At 44.2% G+C, this 19,734-nt stretch overlaps 1 protein-coding gene across 11 annotated transcripts in view; it reads right to left on the bottom strand.

Annotated features, from left to right (window-relative positions):
• znf536 (zinc finger protein 536) overlaps positions 1-19,734 on the bottom strand; it is a 417,096-nt gene that overhangs the window by 262,187 nt on the left and 135,175 nt on the right. Inside the window, exon 3 of one of the 11 annotated variants that reach the window (XM_085991556.1) lies at positions 639-689. The exons of the other annotated variants lie outside the window; for them this stretch is intronic. The gene's annotated coding sequence lies outside the window, so the exon portion shown is untranslated. The remainder of the gene's footprint in view (positions 1-638; positions 690-19,734) is intronic. 11 annotated transcript variants of the gene reach the window in all.

The raw sequence follows: 19,734 nt of genomic DNA, 5'->3' as shown, positions 1-19,734 counted from the left end.
CTTGAAGGACAAGGGCAGCAGGTGCATGGGAACACTATCGCCTCCAAGTTCCCCTTCAAGTCATGCACCATATGACTGGGACATATATCGTTGTTCCTTCATCATCAGTGGGTCAAAATCCTGGAACTCCCTACCTAACAACAGGTGTGGAAGCAGCTTCACCACACGGTCTGCAGCAGTTCAAGAAGGCCCACAACTATCTTCCGTTATTTTTAGTAACTGCCACACTACAAACTGTTATTCTGAGATTAATGAAAGTGATGTTGACAGAAAAAGTGTCTCTCAGCCATAGTTTATAATGCAATGAAGAGGCCTCATGAGACATTGAACCTCTGATTTCAGTTCTCTAGAGGTTAAACTAGGAGGTTTCATAGTGGTCTGATGATAAATGCCAAATATATAGCTATTAGCAAAGGCATTCAGATCAAGTACTGTAACAGGACTTCCTAGTACGGCTTCTATCCAGAGCAATGAGCAATGAGCACATCCAAAGAAACAGCCCTGCATGAAAGCAAAGTCACTGTTGCAATGTGGAAACATATTTATTGCGTTGGCAGAGTAGGCGCGAGGGGCCGTATGGCCTGCTCCTGCTCCTAATTATTATGTTTTTGCGTTCCTTCTGGAGCTGCATATCTTACCAGAGTGTCTGGGGAATGCCATCTTCCTGGTCAGGCTGGTCCAATTCCCACCTAATGACACGGAACAAAATAATCAGTGCAAAGAAGGCAACTTCTATCTATGATCCCTGCCCAGAATATATTCCCTCACTAGCTCTCCATTTAATTAAACAGCACTACTTCCGGAAAACAGCCTATTCTCTTCATAAGTGGCTTTAACCAAGAGCACTGAGACCAGTCGGCCAGGTAAGGATTTTAACCAACCAATTCATGGGACTTGCATAGGTCCTCTACATTCAAGTCTGAGATCGATAGATTTTTGGGCGCTAAGGGAATCAAGCGATAATGGGATAGAGCGGGAAACAGGGTTAATGTAGAAGTTCAGTCATGATCTTATTGAATGGCGGAGCAGGCTCGAGGGGCCGTATGACCTACTCCTACTCCTACTCCTATTTCTTAGGGCTTAAAGAGATGCATAGGCTGCAGTCTTGAGACATCAGTGTGACTGTTAGAATCTTACAAGTAGCAGGAAAATAGCGGAGTCAAAATCCTGTCTGCGTATCAATATTATTTTGTCTGCCCTACCATTGTTATTTTACTGCTGAAAACCTAGTTAACGTGCATTTTGAAACATCAGTCAGCCCTGAGATTTCCTCCAATAAAGCAAGGTAGAAGATAAGAGCTAGTAACAAGCAATACAAAGAGCTTATGCCAGTGCTTACAACTTGTTCGCTGCCCAGAGCTCCAGGAGGATAGCCTGACTGTTCAATACTTGAGGTGTCCAATTATGCTAGTTGCATTGGTCCGACGGTATTTTGAATATTACTATCGAGACTCAAGCTGTCAAAGCTCCAAAGTGCTAATGGTGATTTGTGATCTCACATTCAAAGAATGCAATAAGCATAAACATGTGGGTAAACTGGCTCATCTGTTTGTTAGTTTGTTGGTACCATCTATTATACCTGTGTTAATATCTATGCTGACAGGCTCCATATTCATAGCTGAAATGCAATGGGTGCCTCATAACCCAACTTCTGCTTTGAAGCATTGCCAGATTTTTGGATTTCCTACCCCTTGATCACAGTAACCTGAGGAGTGAGGCTGTAGGGAATCCGAGTTAACACATAGAAAGTTGGAATTTGGGGTGTTTAACAGCTTTGGGGTGAAGAAAGTTGGTGCCTGTATTAATTCTATACTGCCAGCAAACTGGCTTCATGCCAGTAAAAATTACTATATTGAAAAACATATCAACAGCCCCCTGCATATAGACAATATCTAAATACCAGAACACATCCCCAAACAAAGCAGCTCCTATAAAGGCCACAATTTTTTTTTTTAAGTGCAGCCTGCATGTGAGTTAATACAACATCATGCACATGTGAAGAAGACCCGAATGGATATAAGGAAAAATGACACCAGTAGCAAACTAAAGCCCAGGAATAAAGCAGCATGTGGCAAAAATAACGTGGCCCTGAGAAAAGAAGGCAGGACTTCTGCAGGAAAAGCAACTTTGAGGTTAAAAAACATGTGTGGGTGAGTCCCACACATGGCTGTTGTCTCAAAAGAAAACTTAGAAAGATTGAAAGCAGAATTTGACATCAGGGATTGCAGCTGCTGCCTTGGGGTCCTAATATGATTATGTCATCTGCCTTCTGTATATTCTGGGGTCTGGATTCAGCCCCAAGAGGTGTAAAACATTTGCAGATTAGGAAACAGAGAAAATGATTTTTGAAATACTTTTACAATGTCTAAAAGGTTAGTTTTTGGGGCATGGACAAAGCTCTGTTCCAACCGATCCATGAGGAAAATAAAAACCCACATAAGTTCACTTTTTCATAATCAGATAAATGTCCTTAATGTCAAGAGAAAGTTTATTTTTAAGCAACATATTTAAATATCAAGGGAATGGTCACCATACTTACTGGCACTGTGTGCGACCATGCCTCCTCTGAAAGTGACAGCTTGTATTAAACAGCATTTAGTTAAATTAAGTTTTGATCATTCAAAAAGCCTTTGCTGATTTTCATTTCCATTGCTGCATTATAACTGTTGTATTATTAGCAAATATATCTGTTTCATCAATTAACTCATACAGTACTGAATAAAGTCAGTTTTGCACCCCACAAAACATATAATGCTGTACAGTTCAAAGGTTATGGCTGTCATCTTTTGATTAAGAAAAGGAAATGATTTCACTAAATAGCAATTCGCTCTTGTGTTGTTTTGTTCTAACTGACTTTGTAGTTTCCAGTGAACTAGACATATTTATTGAAGCACATAAGTTACTTCATGGTTACTAACATCACGCTAATCTTAACAAAATATCTTCTTTCCTGCCAATAGTCTAAATGTCATAAACTATAAAATACCCTTAACATCAACTATATTGTAAACATCTCCACTGCAAGTCTTTAAATGCAAACACTGAGATGCATTAGACTGTTTTTAAATCATTTGTAAAATGACTTATAAAGAACTAAACAAAAATGTAGAAGCTTCCATCTGTTACATAATTTTCCATTGTAGTCCTGTGCATGCCAGTTTACTGAACCATGGCTTGCTAAAGAGACTACTGGGTCACGGATTGAAAAACAAAGACCAAGCTTTTAAAGACTGAATTTTTCTCAAGCACCTCTGACATAAAAATAACTGCACAAATACAAAACTGATGTGAATCGTTAGAACCAGAAAGAACAAATGCATATCTTCTCCAAAGACAGAATAAGGCAAGCAGCCACAAATTAAAGGAACAGAGATGACATCAATTGCATTATTTTGCTTAAGTTGCACAATTACCCGTAGTGTAGTAAATATGCTCTACAGTTTTATGTAACTTCTAAAAATTGTTTACTCTCTTACTGAGGATGGTTGTTACTTCATATTCACTATGGACTGGAGTTCCTTCCATATCTGAACCTAGATACACCCATAATTTGGGCACAAACAAATGACGTGGCTTAAAAGATCGTGAAATTTTGGGTGGGAGTTACGCACGTAACTACAATAGGCCCAAGTCTCTTCGATCTTTTACATCTGAAAGAATCTCTGCCCACAAAAGTGGCCACATCCACGGCTCCCCAGTACGAGTATCCTCCAATTGCGCTGGTCCAGAGGTCTCGCTATATTATGACCAGGTTTTCAGGCGCAGCAGGAAACAAAGTCATTTTCTGGTCTTTCATTTGCAGATTTTTAAAAGTTTTTAAAACATTTATCTTCACTGGGACCTGCTCTGTACGTTCTCTGTTTTAATGCATGTATAAGTCACATTAAAAAGTAAAGAGCTTCCTTAATTTCAGGTTCTTAAACATGCTGTGCCTGATTTGCATGAATGACAGTTAAATGAGTTGAAACTTAAAATCTAAGACTCAAAGAAGAAATATACTGCCGTGGGTTTGGTGTTTCCTTGGACCCTGCTTATTTCTGCTGACTTCTGCTGAATAATGCACATTTACGCCCACTTCAAATTTGGGTGTATTCTAATGACTGGGAGGATACTTAGGCATAATTTAACATTAGAAAAATGGGCGCAACATTGGGTGCATTTTCCAGTCTAACTTCCTGGTTGCGTCCAAGGGGAAGCTCCGGGCCTATATGCTAAAATGTATACCCTGAAAACATTGCAATTTGGTCATGTGTCAATGTACTATCACTTCTGACTGGCTGATTAGGTTGCCAGATTTTTAAGTATGTTCAGCTGGCAGTTGCATCATAACAATTTGCATAAAATCACAAAATAATAATGGGGATGAGGAAGGTCCTTTGGCCCATCTTAGCTCATCCGCTAACAAAATCTACAGTTTCCTCATCACAGCATCCAACTATTCCTCAAATGATTCCAAGGTTTTGTCTCCACCATCCCTACCTGGATGTTCATTCCAAATGTTAATCACGCTCTGCAAGAAGCAGCATTTCTGGCCACAAATCCTAAATTTCTCTTTCACCAGTTTGAACCTGTGGTCCCTTGTCTTACATCCTCACAACTTAACTTGTAGTAGTAATATCACGAGTGATTTGAAGACTATTAGAGTACTGGTGTTGTGCAGGGTATTACAGCGGGATGTGGCTTTTCTGTAGCATTTATATGTTATATATTAATGGGATTCCCTCTGCGTTATCTTCTTTTAAGACGGAAAAGCCCAAGTTTCTCCAGCTTGTTCTCACAACTCAGTCCTCTGGCAGTAAGGATTCAAGGCTGAGATAGATAGATTTTGGACTCTAGTGGAATCAAGGGATCTGAAGATCAGGCTGGAAAGTGGAGTTGAGGTTGAACATCAGCCATGATCTTATTGAATGGCGGAGCAGGCTCGAGGGGTTGTATGGCCTACTCCTGCTGCTAAGTCTTATGTTCTTATGTTCTTATGAGCTTCACAGCTCTTTGCAAAATCTCAAGTGTTTGCATGTCTTCTTTGTGTTGTAGTGACCAAAACTAGGCACAATGCTTTAAATGTGATCTGACCCAAGGTGACCTGATAGCAGAAGGATGGACACCAGCAGAAGAATCCACTTCCTAGCTTCCTTTCTTAACTATGAATAATACACTTGCTAATAATCTTTAACAGCATTCATTAAAATATAATTAAACAGTGAAGCTAAAATAATTAACTTTTTTTTGTAATTACATCTCGAGGACACTAAATAGCAATAGTACATAATTCAAAAAAAATCTGAGGAACCACTTTATCTGACAGCAAGATCCAAATGGGAGGGAGCTCGATCCTACACCTGGAGGATGGCACTTAAGAGAATGGGAAACATTACACCTAACTTTGAGTAAATTACCTTTCTTCTTTATTTTATATCCTTCATTCCTCCCAAGGCAATACCTCCTCAGGAGAAGGAAGAACATTTGTTTTAAGATTCAAGGCAGAAGCTGACACAGCTCTGCCAAACCACATGTCTCTCTTTGTAGTCTAATCAAAATATTACTGTAATCTCTTAAGCCACATGGAATTCTGAACCATCTCTGGCAGGAATTTTGGAAGTGGTCTGAATACTCCTCTACTTTCATGGCAGATGAGTTAGTGGCCCCAGTGACGAAGGTAGCCAACTTCCTTACCTTCCACTGGGGCCAGATAACAGCACTTTCTTCATGCCATAAGTTCAAAGAAACAATGCAGTAATTTGTGTAGTAGCAAATTAATATGCCATTATAGAACACTAGAGTTAGGAGAGAGAGACCAATCTTTAGGGACACCTTTAAAAATCAGTCCGTGAGTGGTGTTTGCTTACTGCTAGTGAGGATTGAAATGTGATTACATTTGGAGGTATCCGAAGATCACAGAGGTGCACTGACACCAGATGCTAACTTCCCCTATTTGCAATCATTGACATTCTGTGTAGTGGCCCTCCTTAATGTCATAGAATTCTAATCACCTTGGGTGCCATGGGACAAAGTAACATAATTCTCCTGTTTGACTCTGTCTGGTAGAGTTGGGGAAATGCATCTCTGAAACATAAGAACATAACATAAGAAATAGGAGCAGGAATAGGCCACTTGGCCCTCTCGAGCCTGCTCCGCCATTCAATAAGATCATGGCTGATCTAGGGCTCAAAGCCACTTCCCTGCCCGCTCCCCATAACCCTTCACTCCCTTATCTTGCAAAAATCTGTCTATCTCCACCTTAAATGTATTTAATGACCCAGCCTCCACGGCTCTCTGGGGCAGAGAATTCCACAGATTTACGACCCTCTGAGAGAAGAAATTCCTCCCCATCTCAGTTCTAAAAGGGCAACCCTTTATTCTGAAACTATGCCCCCGAGATCTAGATTTCCCCACAAGTGGAAACATCCTCTCTGCATTTACCTTGTCGAGCCCCCTCAGTATCTTATATGTTTCAATAAGATCACCTCTCATTCTTCTAAATTCCAATGAGTATAGGCCCAACCTGCTTAACCTTTCTTCATAAGTCAACCCCCTCAGCTCTGGAATTAACCTAGTGAATCGTTTCTGAACTGCCTCCAATACAAATATATCCTTCCTTAAATAAGGAGACCAAAACTGTATGCAGTACTCAAGGTGCGGTCTCACCAATGCCCTGTACAGTTGTAGCAGGACTTCCCTGCTTTTATACTCGAACCCCCTTGCAATAAAGGCCAGGGGAGACTTGAAAGGTACAGTTTTAATAGCCAGCAAGGAACAGATAAAATACTAGGAAGATGATAAGGAAGGAATTTCCATTTCCAGTGCACTAAGAGTCTATTAAAGGCCAAAAATCTGATTTTTACACATAAAGCAATTTTTCCATGCATTTGGGAAATGGGACCTATTTCTGAGTAGGTCCATTTCTGAAATATCTTGCTGGTCAGCTTCTAAGGCCCCTTCCATCTGATGGCTGAATCATACTGCTAGTAACTAGGTCTGCTGTAGTGTTCTCATATATTCCCCAGTGTGATATTGTCTGACTTAAGGCAATCTGACTAGTCACAAGCCTGAAGTTGGAGCTGATGTATAGTTAGTTAGATTGTCCTCAAATCCAATATAGTAATGTCCCATTTTGTCAACAGATTTTTATTGTGCATGTAAGAAGAGAGACCTGGCAAAGATGTCTGTGATTATCAGCCCTAAGATTTCAAGGTGATGTTTAGATATAATTATGATGCAGTGCCATGAGCAGGGAGCAGGGGTTCTACCAGGAGCTGAGGCGAGTTACACAACCCACTGCTACCCAAGTATGCAGGTCACTGACCTCATGAGAACTACTTGGGTATGTCAAGGAGGAAGCAACTTCACCACGCATGATTCATTAGGGAAACATTTCTGCAGGTCGGTATTGGGTGCTCAATGTGCCACCTTATAGAAGAAGCAGAAAAGTAGTTTTGAGATGCTGGAAGTTGAAGGAGCTCCTGCAGGGTACTCCATGTGCACCATGACATGAATCTTGTCATTCATGTGGAAATGACTTATGAAGTAATACTGGGCGGCCTGCTGGTGGCGCTGTCCAGGGAGAGTATACATACTTGGGCATGGGCCCAGCTTGCTCAGGACATTCTTTAACAGGAACTAGTGAAAGACACAACTAGGTCTCCATGTTGAAAAACAGTTGATTAAAGCCTTGTTTAATACTCAGACCAAGTGCCTAGTAGTTTTCTTATATCACACCATTGTCATGCTAACCTGGCTGTCAGTAAGTGATTATACATCATGCAGCTACATTTGTTTTACAAGGGCTTGATGTATTTCTCTTGGAGGTTGTGAATGTGGTAAGGCACATTGTATGTTGCATCTTGAAGATGTGCCTGGCTGAGCTACGGGAATGCATGAGATAGAATGAAACAGCTTTAGTTTGTGTGAGGGCTTGACACTGGTGAGCACTAAATGCTAAATAGATTAACAGGCAACATTTTATGGCATGCAATCTTCGGCCATCTACTACAACAACAGCAAGTTGTATTTATATAGCACCTTTAATGTAGAAAAAGTCCCATGGCTACTCAATACATGAGACTGCTGGATAGCCTTATCTTGCAAGATTCTTTAAAAGGTGCCATTTACTTGAGCATCTGATCCGAGGTGCTGCAAGTAGTGTACATGGCATTGAGCCTGGCTGAAATGGTGCACTTCTGTCCTCTGGGAAGGGTGCCCTGAAGTGACAAACAGTGCAACTCTCCTCACAGCCATCTCTTGCAGCTGCATGTCTATTTTTCCAGCTATCAATCTGTGCATTGGGTGCCTTACTACTCTATCACTTGCTCACAGAATCTATATCATGCCTTCATATTGAGTTTCTTTTCACTTCATTTTTGCCTTGCACTCCTCCAAATATTATGAATTTTAAAGTTTTATAAAGGTTGAAACAATATTTGCCCCCATATGCAGACATTTGCCTTCAAGTCCGCACATCACCTTAAATTTGACCCCCTGGACAGATTTTCTGTATGACCCATTATGCTGACTCTGCACAACACAAAAGCTACACAGGCAGCTAAGAATAAATATTACAATGAGCTAGCTTTGATAAATTTGGGTCAGTTAGCTCAATGTGTTGCCAGCTATTCTTGCACTAGCAACCATGCTGAAACACCTAAACTTAACCTGGACTCCAAAATCAGACCTTTAATTGGCACTCTCATTTAGAGAGGCCATAGGATGGTGGAAAATATTGTCCTGTTCAACTAGTAGATGCCCTCCTGAGGATGTAGGTAAGGCATATGTTTGGGTAGAGTAAAAAGAGTCTTGCTTTGCATCTAGCCCGTGTCATACCTGAACTGGAAATACTTATTGATAACACTGGATGACAACAGTGGAAAGCATTCAACAATTTCCCAATACTGACATTCTTCACTCTAATCACCACATAAATTCATCCAAAAATTATATAAATTTAAAAAGAAGTGAAATATATTCACTGTTTCCTTACTAACAAACCATCAGGTTCATCATGGGTGATGGTTACAAATAAGTATAACATTGCTGTACATTGACATCAAGGGTAGAAATCAGTTTGGTGGCTGCCTGACCTGGTCCCTTCCATAATACCATGACAACTGATCATCCAGCAAATGTCAAGAGTGGATTGAAGATGAATTCCTCAAGTCCATGGATTAAAAACAAATGCAATCCTCTTCAGAAAAAACAATCTCTCTCATTCAGGGAAAAAATGTATTACTGAATCTGATGTGACAAGAGAAAAAAATGTTTCAAATGCTTCCACAATACCCTTTCTGACACTGAAGTGAACTGCAATGTCACTGAAGTCTTGAACCCTGAGGTAGTGAATTTTGGCTAAAGCACTGAAATTGAGCTGTCTCCTTCAGAATTGTACTTGGCTACTGTTAAGCTATGAGAATTGCTGTAAGAAGAGAAAGGAGAGATGCGTGGATCGACCTGCCATGCGTCTTGTACTTAACCATGAAAGGAGTCACTGCTTCAGCCAGTCTAAACTTGATCAGCTCTTCCAGTCATTGGAGCTTCTTTTTCTTCAACCTTCTCTGAAAGCATTGACAGAATTCACAAAAGTGCAGAGTTGTGATCTAATGACAACAGTTGTTATAGGAAAGGCCTTCCTGCAATTGAATCAGAACTCAAAACTTAACTGAACAAATAATTCTGAAATCTGCCGGCTGAAAATGGATGTAAAATTACTAACAGAAAACTTTCTCCTGCACCCATGGGACAGTGTAAATGTGACTGGAGTAATGGCAGAAGAAGGATGTGAGGGTGTTCTATGGAGAATGCAGGATGGGGCAATTCCATCTCTTGTGATTTCACCCATTAACTTGTTGAACTTATTCATAATAGCTTGATGATGATGAATGAAGCAGAAATGGGGGGTTTTCGACAAAGTGAAAGGTTTACTTAATTTATCATCTTAGTAATTAACATGTTTTCTTCTGCCAATGAGCAAATATACCACAAAATATTGAAATTGCATATAAAATGTCATTAAGTATCCCAATCTCTCTTGAATGAAATTATATTAAATGCATGCCTTAATGTTATAAATGTAACATAGCCCATTGCAAAAGGTTAATGTTTGGAAAGGGTATTTTAGCAAAACTTTTTACTATAAATAGGATTATGCAATCTCTTCAACTAAGCCTCTCAAAATACAATAAAAGGATGAAAGATCGATCATTCAAGCATTCATCCTGAAACAGTCCTATTCACATTGCTTTAATGCCATGCGGTGTGCCAGTCAGAGATGTAAAGTTGATATAATTACTGTATGCCAGTGCTGTGCCGTAATAGTCTCGTTTCCAGCTTCAGCAACAGAGTTTGGTCTGCCCTTTTTACATAATATCATAGAATAGAATCATAGAATGATACAGCACAGAAGGAGGCCATTTGGCCCATTGTGCCTGGGCCGACTCTTTAAAAGTGCTATCCAATTAGTCCCATTGCCTTTCCTTATAGCTCTGCAAATCTTTCCCTTTCAAGTATTTATCCAATTCCCTTTTGAAAGTTGTTACTGAATCTGCTTCCGCCAACCTTTCAGGCAGTGCATTCCAGATCATAATAACTCACTGCCTTAAAAAAAATTCTCCTCATCTCACCTCTTGTTCTTTTGGCAATTACCTTAAATCTGTGTCCTCTGGTTAGCGACCCTTCTGCCACTGGAAACAGTTTCTCCTTATTTACTCTATCACATACACTTCTCAGTCCCATATAAATATGCCTTTGAAAGTCAAATCCATAACAGTTTTACTAAAGTATCCTTTTGTTTTCTTTCCTTATCATCTGTTTTATTTTTTTAATGTTTCCCTTCTTTTAGGTCCCCAATGGAGAGAGCAGGCAAGCAGATTGCACCCAGGCTTCTTCAAACACCAGTCTTGAGCCAGCTGGTAGGAGATTCTGGAGCATGACATGGACGCAGGTGACTCAGACACCAATCTTCTCCCTCCGTCCCAGTGGAGAAGTATCTAGTCTCCTTTCAGCTAGTCCCCTACTGGCACAGCTGAGGCCAGAAACTCACCACGGGCAAAAACTCAAATCAAATCACTTCAGTGAACCGTGCCACCATGCTGCTTCTTGTACACTACACAAACATAGCAGACAATTCTAGTTAGAAAAGCATAACCAATGGAGAACAATGGGGTCCCAAGAACATTGTCTCCAAACATAAGGTCAGTTTCCATACATATGCTGAAAACATCCAACTCTACCCTCAATTCCATGTCCATCTGTGTGTTGTCTGACCTCGGGTTGTGGATGAGCCAGAACTTTCTCCAAATGAACTCTGGAAAACAAAGCTGTCTTATTCAGCTCTAGTCAAAAGCTCCATGTTCATGCCCTTGACTCTATTCCCCAATCCAGTTCTACACTCAGGCTGAACTAGATGGTGATCGGAGGCGGGTCGGGTGGGAAAGTGTTTTTTCCCCCAGTGGGTCGGGACCCTGCTGTGAACCTGCCACCACGCGCCTTTCCCAATGTCGGGTCTGTCAGCGCTGAGCAGACCCGACACGCAGTGGCAGGGAACCCAATTCAGGTAATTATGATAGCAAAATACTGCAGATGCTGGAAATCCGAAATAACAACAGAAAATGCTGAAAAAACTCAGCAGGCCAGGCAACATCCGTGGAGAGAGGAATAGAGTCAATGTTTCAGGGTGACTCTATTTCTCTCTCCACGGGTGTTGCCTGGCCTGCTGAGTTTTTCCAGCATTATCTGTTGTTATTTCAGGTAATTATGACTTTGTTTAGAGATTATTAAGAATACATTTGAGCTCACCTTTTCATTTTACGAGCTCGCCCATGGGGTCCACACTGGTCGTGAACCATGTTTGTTAAGCTGAGGTGGGAGTTCAGTGGCCATTGCATCAGCTGTTGAGTTGTCAGCTTCAAATGTACAGTTATAGCTCCCACCTTACAGAGATATCTTCCCTCAGCCACAAGCTCTCTCACTGCATTTCCATAACAGATTCACTATGCTGCAAGCCTTTACACAAGTCTTCATCCATCCTCACCTCATTACCTCTCTCACTATTGACAGATCGCTTCTGTCATCTCTACTTCACTTGCCATCTATTCCATCGGCATTTATTCTTTCACCTTGGTCCTCAGAATCCCACCACAATCGGACCCAACACCAGCAGCACCAGGCACACCAGCAGCACCAACAACACCACCACCAACCTTCGCCGCAATTACCTGATGCTGCACAGGACACAGGGCATCAGCACCCGACCACATTGCTGTCTGGGAGGCCAAGGGTGGCCTCACCATGGCCACATTTACTTCACTTGACGCTGTACACCCTGGTTGCCACATGATGTGCCAGGTTGACACCACCCCACACCAACTCCATAAAGCATCCTTACAATGCCCAAGCCATTCCTTTCACACTCACTACCATTGCGGCGGGGGGGGGGGGGGTACCGTTATGTCTCACTATTCACAGCAACTCACTAAGCCACTTCCAAAGGTTCACACAAATCTGTCCAAGAATGCAAAGTGTTGAAAATAAAGGTTTCAATGTTTGACACCACGTTAACAGAAACTTTACATGAACATTGGCTAAAACACCCAAGTGCCTACACTTGTGTGTTGCTAGTTGGCATGATTGCAATAGGATGAGGGTGAGTCTGAGGGTTGGCTAGCGAGATGGGGGTGTGATAATATAGATAGAGAGGGATGGGTGGACGTGCAAGGTAAGTTGGTGTGAGAAGGATGTGCAGGAGTAAGGTAGGGAAGGCAGAGTGATGGGGATGCGATGACAGGCACAGCAGAATGAGGTTGAGTGTGGCTTTGTACTAACGTTTCATGATCTAATGAGATCATTGAAACGTTTGCAGCACTGCACCCAGGTCCTACTGACCACATTACTGCTTGTGCCCTCCTGTGCAATGTGGAACCAGGCTGTGTTGATCTCCTGGGGAGGTCTCTTCCGCCCATGGGAAGGGAAGAGAATCTCCCTGGGTGCTGCGACTCCCTCCATAAGCACATGAAGGGAGTCATGGGAGAGCCTGCGTGCAGCCCTGTCACTTTGTGCAGTGCTTGTCAATGTTTGCAGCACCTCTGTGCCATAGAACAATGACAGCACAAATGTCAAATTAAAGTTGGGCATGGTCCCTTTAAGGAAACATGGCTGATGACGCCATGATGTCACCAGATCCGCTGCCTCTAATTGGCCGGGAAACGCACTGGGCGGCCTCAACAAGCCCCATCAATGTAAATTCCTTTTTTAGAGTGGGATGGAGCCAGCAGCGGGGTCGGGACTGTAATGTATGTACCTTTAAGGGAGAGAACTACTTTTTACAGCTCCTGTATACTGTAGTACCGGCAGTGACCACACCTGTATATAAACCCTGAGTAGGGATCTGTAAAGTTAGTTCTAGAGTAACCCTCATTCAGTAAACACCTGTTGAATCGTTCCCTGCAGTCTGATTATTGAAGGACACAACATTAAGATATCTAACATTGGCGACGAGCAGATTCGAACCTACCTGCAACTCTGCATCACCTTCCAGGCATTCGCTCCTGGGGAACAGTGGAAGAAGGTTGAGTCCAGAAGCACGGGCGTCGACCACGGGCAACCGCCCAGTCATCCAGCGGAGATTTGAGCATCGCAGGGGAGGCTGTCGAGAGCCAGGCTTGGCTTTCCAGTCACGGTGGTCCAGCGAAACGGGCTGGCAACAGGTACTGCGCAGACCCTTCCCGGACAGCGACGGGCTAGAGCCCGACCGGGCGGCACAGAAAAAGGCCAAGCAGCGTCGACGGGGGAGAGAGAGGGCAGAGCGCACAGGGCGCAGCCGGTGTTCAGGACCAAGCGGCGTCAACGGGGGAGAGAGGCGAGAGAGAGCAGAGCGCAGCCGGTGTTCAAGGGCCGAGCAGCGTCAGCGGGGGAGAGAGGCACGCAGGAAAACGCGCAGAGCGCAGCCGGTGTTCAAGGGCCGAGCAGCGTCAACGGGGGAGAGAGGCGCGCAGGAAAACGCGAGGCGCTGCCATTGCCACGAGGACCGGAGAGAGCGGCGTTGGCAGCAGCGCAGGAGCAGCGCACGAAACCCACAGGGCGTCGCCATTTGCCACGAGGACCGCAGAGAGCGGCGTTGGCAGCAGCGCGGGAGACGCCATTTTAAGCCGCAGCGGGGAAGAAAGGAAAGCGCGGGAGACGCCATTTTAAGCCGCAGCGGGGAAGAAAGGAAAGCGCGGGAGACGCCATTTTAAGCCGCAGCGGGGAAGAAAGGAAAGCGCGGGAGACGCCATTTTAAGCCGCAGCGGGGAAGAAAGGAAAGCGCGGGAGGCGCCATTTTAAGCCAGTCTAACCACACCCAAAAATGCCGAAGAGTGGCAGTATCACAGCGTTCGACAATGAAGTCAAAGATTGGACGACATATGTCGAACGCATAGAAGTATACTGCAAGGCGAATGAAGTGCCAGATGACAAGAAAGCGCTGGTATTGTTGAATTCAATGGGTGCAAAAACATATGGCTTACTACTAAACCTAGTAACCCCAGAAAAGCCAGTAGAAAAGGATTTTGAAAACATAGTGTCAATCCTACAGAACCACTTAAACCCCACACCGCTGCTGATAGCAGAAAGATTTAAGTTTCACAAAAGGAACCAGCAAAAAGATGAAAGTAATGCTGAGTATTTAACGGAACTGCACAAGCTATCGAAACACTGCCAGTTTGGAACGGGACTTGCAGATACTTTAAGGGACCAGTTTGTGTGTGGGCGTCAAAGTGAAGGAACCCAGAAACGGCTTCCATCAGAAAAGGATCTTACGCTGGACAAGGCTTTCAGCATTGCAGTATCACATGAAGCAGCAACACGGGGCGCTGCAGAGATACAACGGAGATCGCAAGAATATGGCACAAATGAAATGTCATACGGAACAGTGAAGTGCTATCGCTGCGGCAGAACAACACACGACCATAATGATTGCTGGTTCAAGGACAAAGTGTGCAGACAGTGTGAAAAAGTAGGACACATAGCAAGAGTCTGCAGGTCGGGAAAGTAAACCAGCAGCAAGAAATCTCCACAGGAGAAGTAAAAGAAGGTACATAAGGTGACGGAGAGTAGTTCAGACGAACAGAAGAGTGATACAGACTCCGGAAGCAAGGAGCTGGGTTGTCTGAAACTACATAATGTGATCAAAACGGAGGATCACCAAACTATCTGGGTCACGCTCAAGATAGCAGGAGTCCAAGTGAAAATGGAATTGGACACAGGATCAGCCCTAACAGTCATAAACCGAAGGGACTACAAGCGGCTATTGTCACATATACCCTTGAGAGATACAAAGATTGTCTTGAAGACGTACACGGGGCAAAAAGTCTACCCCAAAGGAAAAATAAGGGTGAACGTTATATATAACGGCAAGGCAACACCAAAAATGGACCTATATGTACTGCCAGATGGAGGACCACCACTACTAGGACGTGAATGGATCCGGAAGATACAGCTAGATTGGCATTCCATACAGGCACTGACTGTGGCTGACAAAAAGGATGACGACGTCATGCCTGGGTGACTGTCAAAGATCCTAACTGACGCGAAAGAAGTGTTCCAGCAAGGACTCAGAACACTAAAAGGCATGACAGCGATGATTAAAATTGAAGAAAACGCAAGCCCAACATTTTTTAAGGCCAGACCGGTACCTTATGCGATCCGCCCAGCCGTCGAAGCAGGGCTGGAGAGTCTAGAACGTTCAGGTGTACTGTCCAAGGTAGACTGGAGCGAGTGGGCTTCACCCATCGTCCCTGTGATGAAAAAGTCATTGAGCAGCACGCCTGGGGATCCAAGGAAGGTTCGCATCTGTGGGGACTTTAAGGTAACAGTGAACCCGGTCCTTCACACCATACAATATCCACTTCCACGGATTGAAGATATTTTCGCCTTGCTATCTGGAGGGAAACGCTTCACTAAGATTGATCTGGCCCAGGCGTATCTGCAAATGGAGGTAGAAGAAGCATCAAAAAAATACCTCACAATCAACATCCATAAAGGTCTCTACCAATACAACTGGCTGGTATTCGGGGTAGCATCAGCTCCGGTTATTTGCCAGAGGGCAATGGAACAAGTCCTGCAAAGGGATCCCAGGGACCCAGTGTTATTTGGACGACATCCTGGTCACGGGCGAAAATGACAGTGATCACCTTGCCAACCTGGAGCAGGTGCTCACTAGATTGCAGGGATATGGGCTCCGAGCTAACCGCCCCAAATGCGAGTTTTTTAGAAAACAGATCTCGTATTGTGGCCACGTTATCGATAAAGAGGGGTTACATATGTCCCCAGAGAAGATTGAGGCAGTAGTCAAGGCTCCAGCACCGGAAAATGTGTCACAACTGAGGTCGTTCCTCAGGCTGGTAAACTACTACCATAAGTTCTTGCCAAATTTGTCTACAATACTACACCCACTGAACACCCTACTGCAAACTGGGGTGCCATGGAAGTGGAGTGACGAATGTAGACGAGCTTTCCAGAAGAGCAAAACACTAATCACATCGAAAGAGGTATTGGCCCATTACAACCCGGCATTACCAATTCGGTTGGCATGTGATGCGTCACCCTATGGCATTGGAGCGGTGCTGTCGCACAAATTCTCGGACGGCTCAGAGAGGCCAATAGCCTTTGCGTCACGATCACTAACCTCAGCCGAGCGTAACTATGCCCAGATTGACAGGGAGGCCCTCAGCCTACTGTGAGGAGTGAAAAAGTTCAATCACTATCTGCAGAAGTTCACCTTGCTGACTGACCACCAACCACTTGTCTCCATCTTTAATCCAAAGAAGGGCGTTCCGGTGATGACTGCGCAACGGCTACAAAGATGGTCCCTTTTTCTAGGGGCGCACCAATATGAAATAGAGTATAAGGGCACGAAACAGCATGGAAACGCTGATGGGCTATCACGCCTGCCACTGCCTACTGTGGAGGAAGCACCAGCAGTGGATCCTGTCGAAATATTTCATTCGACTATAATTGAATGCTTGCCAGTAACTAATGCTGGTATAGAGAAGGAGACCCGAAATGACCCGACACTGTCTCGGGTATATGATTTGACGGTGAAGGGATGGCCAGCACATGGCGACTCACTGTTGCCAGCATTCTCATCCAGAAGAGAACAGCTGTCAGTATGCCAGGGGAACTTGATGTGTGGATCCCGAGTGGTAATTCCACCCAAGTTAAGGGAGAGAGTGCTCAATGAGCTTCACGAAGGTCATCTGGGAGGGGTGAAAATGAAAAGCCTTGATAGGGCTTATGTGTGGTGGCCGGGGATCGATCAGCAAATCGAGGACCTGACAAAGAGCTGCTCAGGATGCCAGAAGGTCCAAAATGCACCACCGCATGCCCCTCTACACCCATGGGAGTGGCCCTCATCTCCATGGCAACGGGTGCATATTGATTTTGCTGGTCCATTCATGGACTTAATGTTTTTTATAGCCGTGGATGCGCACTCAAAATGGCCTGAGGTGATCAAAATGTCCTCCACCACCACGGAGAAAACTATTGCAGTCCTACGGACCATTTTTGCCAGGAACGGCTTGCCAGAGCAGATTTGCTCTGATAATGGACCACAGTTTGTGTCCGAAGAGTTTCGAAGATTTATGAAAAGGAATGGGGTATGGCATTACACATCCGCCCCGTATCATCCAGCCACAAATGGATTGGCTGAGAGGTTCGTACAAACCTTTAAAAAAGCAGTAAGGGCCATGTGCGATGACGACATTCCACTGCAGCATAAGGTGGACAATTTCCTGTTAGCCTACAGAAATGCGACACATGCAGTCACCAACCAGGCCCCGGCCATGATGTTTTTTAACCGAAGGTTGAGATCTCGTCTGGATTTGCTCAGACCAAATGTACGAAGAGATGTTGAGAGTAAGCAATTCCAGCACATCAATGAGAAGCCAACAAGGAGCTTCAATGTAGGGCAACCAGTCTTGGCCCGCGACTACCGAACAGAGAAATGGCAACCAGGAACGATATGCACACGGCAGGGTCCACTAATGTACACAGTGGATGTTGGGGAGAACATTGTGAGACGCCATCCTGACCAGATCCTAGAGTCACAGGAATGAGTCAACCCCATGTCTCGGCCATACGTACCTGGTGAGGAACCCGACGTACAGGTCGCATCTACCCCAGAAACAGTAGCATCGGAAGCTGATGAACCAACCGACGACAGGGGGCCAGAATCGCCTCCGCACCAAGAGCAAGACACTCGGGAAAGGCGCTATCCAGAAAGGATCAGGAAGCCTCCCCAAAGACTGAATTTATAAATAGACTATTTTCAGCTAATGTTGCATGTTAAAAGTGTTAATTGTAATTAGTTTGTTATTTAATTGTTAAATGAATGTTATGGTACTGTTAATCTAAAAGGGGAGTAATTGTAATGTATGTACCTTTAAGGGAGAGAACTACTTTTTGCAGCTCCTGTATACTGTAGTACCGGCAGTGACCACACCTGTATATAAACCCTGAGTAGTGATCTGTACAGTTAGTTCTAGAGTAACCCTCATTCAGTAAGCACCTGTTGAATTGTTCCCTGCAGTCTGGTTATTGAAGGACACAACATTAAGATATCTAACAGGGACCCGCCACTGACATCGCTCGCCATGGACCTGCCGATGTTAGTAAAATCCCGGCCCCTGTCCCTAAACACGTCAAATTGTAAATACTTGCATGAGAAATTCGTGGCCTTAGTGCCACTCCGTAGCACCATTAAATGTCGTTAAAATGGCGGCTGCCACTCTTTCGCCAACTGCTGGTGGGTCCCACGACGGCCGCCGTTTTGGTCCCTACCTTTGCGCTGCTGGTTACCGGCAGCGCCATCTCCAACAAAATGGCGGCGTTGTGACATAAATTGGCGTGCAACACCGACTTTACATCACAATCGCAAACTGCAACCCTAGTACTGAATTCAGTGCTGGGTCCTAAGCATACCAGGTTAACCTGGCGTGCAAGCAGGCTGACAGTGGCAATGTCTGCACCTCTTTAAGGGACACACACATCATTCAGGTAAATTTTAATTTAAGGTTTTCGACTGGGTCTTTCTGATTTTATTGAAGTGGTGACTTGCTGTAATAGATGTGAAAAGTTTTTTTTAAGTGTGTAGGGAGTGCTGCTGATGCTTCCAAGGGCTCAGTTGGTAAATGAAGGCTTTTGAGAAGACAGAACGTGCTGCAAATACTCAGCAGGTCACGCAACATCCATGGAGAGAAAAACAGAGTTCATGTCTCAGGTCGAGTTGCTGCTTGACCAGCCGAGTATTTCCAGCATTTTATGCTGTCATTTCACATTAGTAGGATCCACTTGCAGATGGAAGAGGAAGACACAGAACAGGAGGAAGCCGAAGAGGAGGAAGCGGAAGAGGAGGAAACAGAAGAGGAGGAATCAGACAGAAGGATGCATCCCAGTCAGCCCCTTTGTGGCCGGGAGATCTGGGATGGAATCATCCGCCTGCGGTTGCAGTGATTACAACCCCAATTCCCCTTTCAACATGAGTCCCACACCTTACCTTGCATCTGTTACTGTCCATCACAATGTCCTCTTGGTAATGATACTGAAATGAAAGCCACTACAAAGCAAGCTTTCCAATCCACCTATATACATCTATCCAACCAATGTGACATTAAGAAATCAACTCATCACCCGTAAGCATTCTCTTAGTGATTGTCTTGTGTGTGCCTTTGCCTATCCTACTGATGTCATGCAGTGCTACCCCAGTGTCTGCAG

Source organism: Somniosus microcephalus, chromosome 6 (assembly GCF_052327205.1).
Source record: "Somniosus microcephalus isolate GS21.2 chromosome 6, FLI_Smic_1.0, whole genome shotgun sequence".
Taxonomy (NCBI): domain Eukaryota; kingdom Metazoa; phylum Chordata; class Chondrichthyes; order Squaliformes; family Somniosidae; genus Somniosus; species Somniosus microcephalus.
This window is presented reverse-complemented; position numbering and strand designations above follow the sequence as displayed.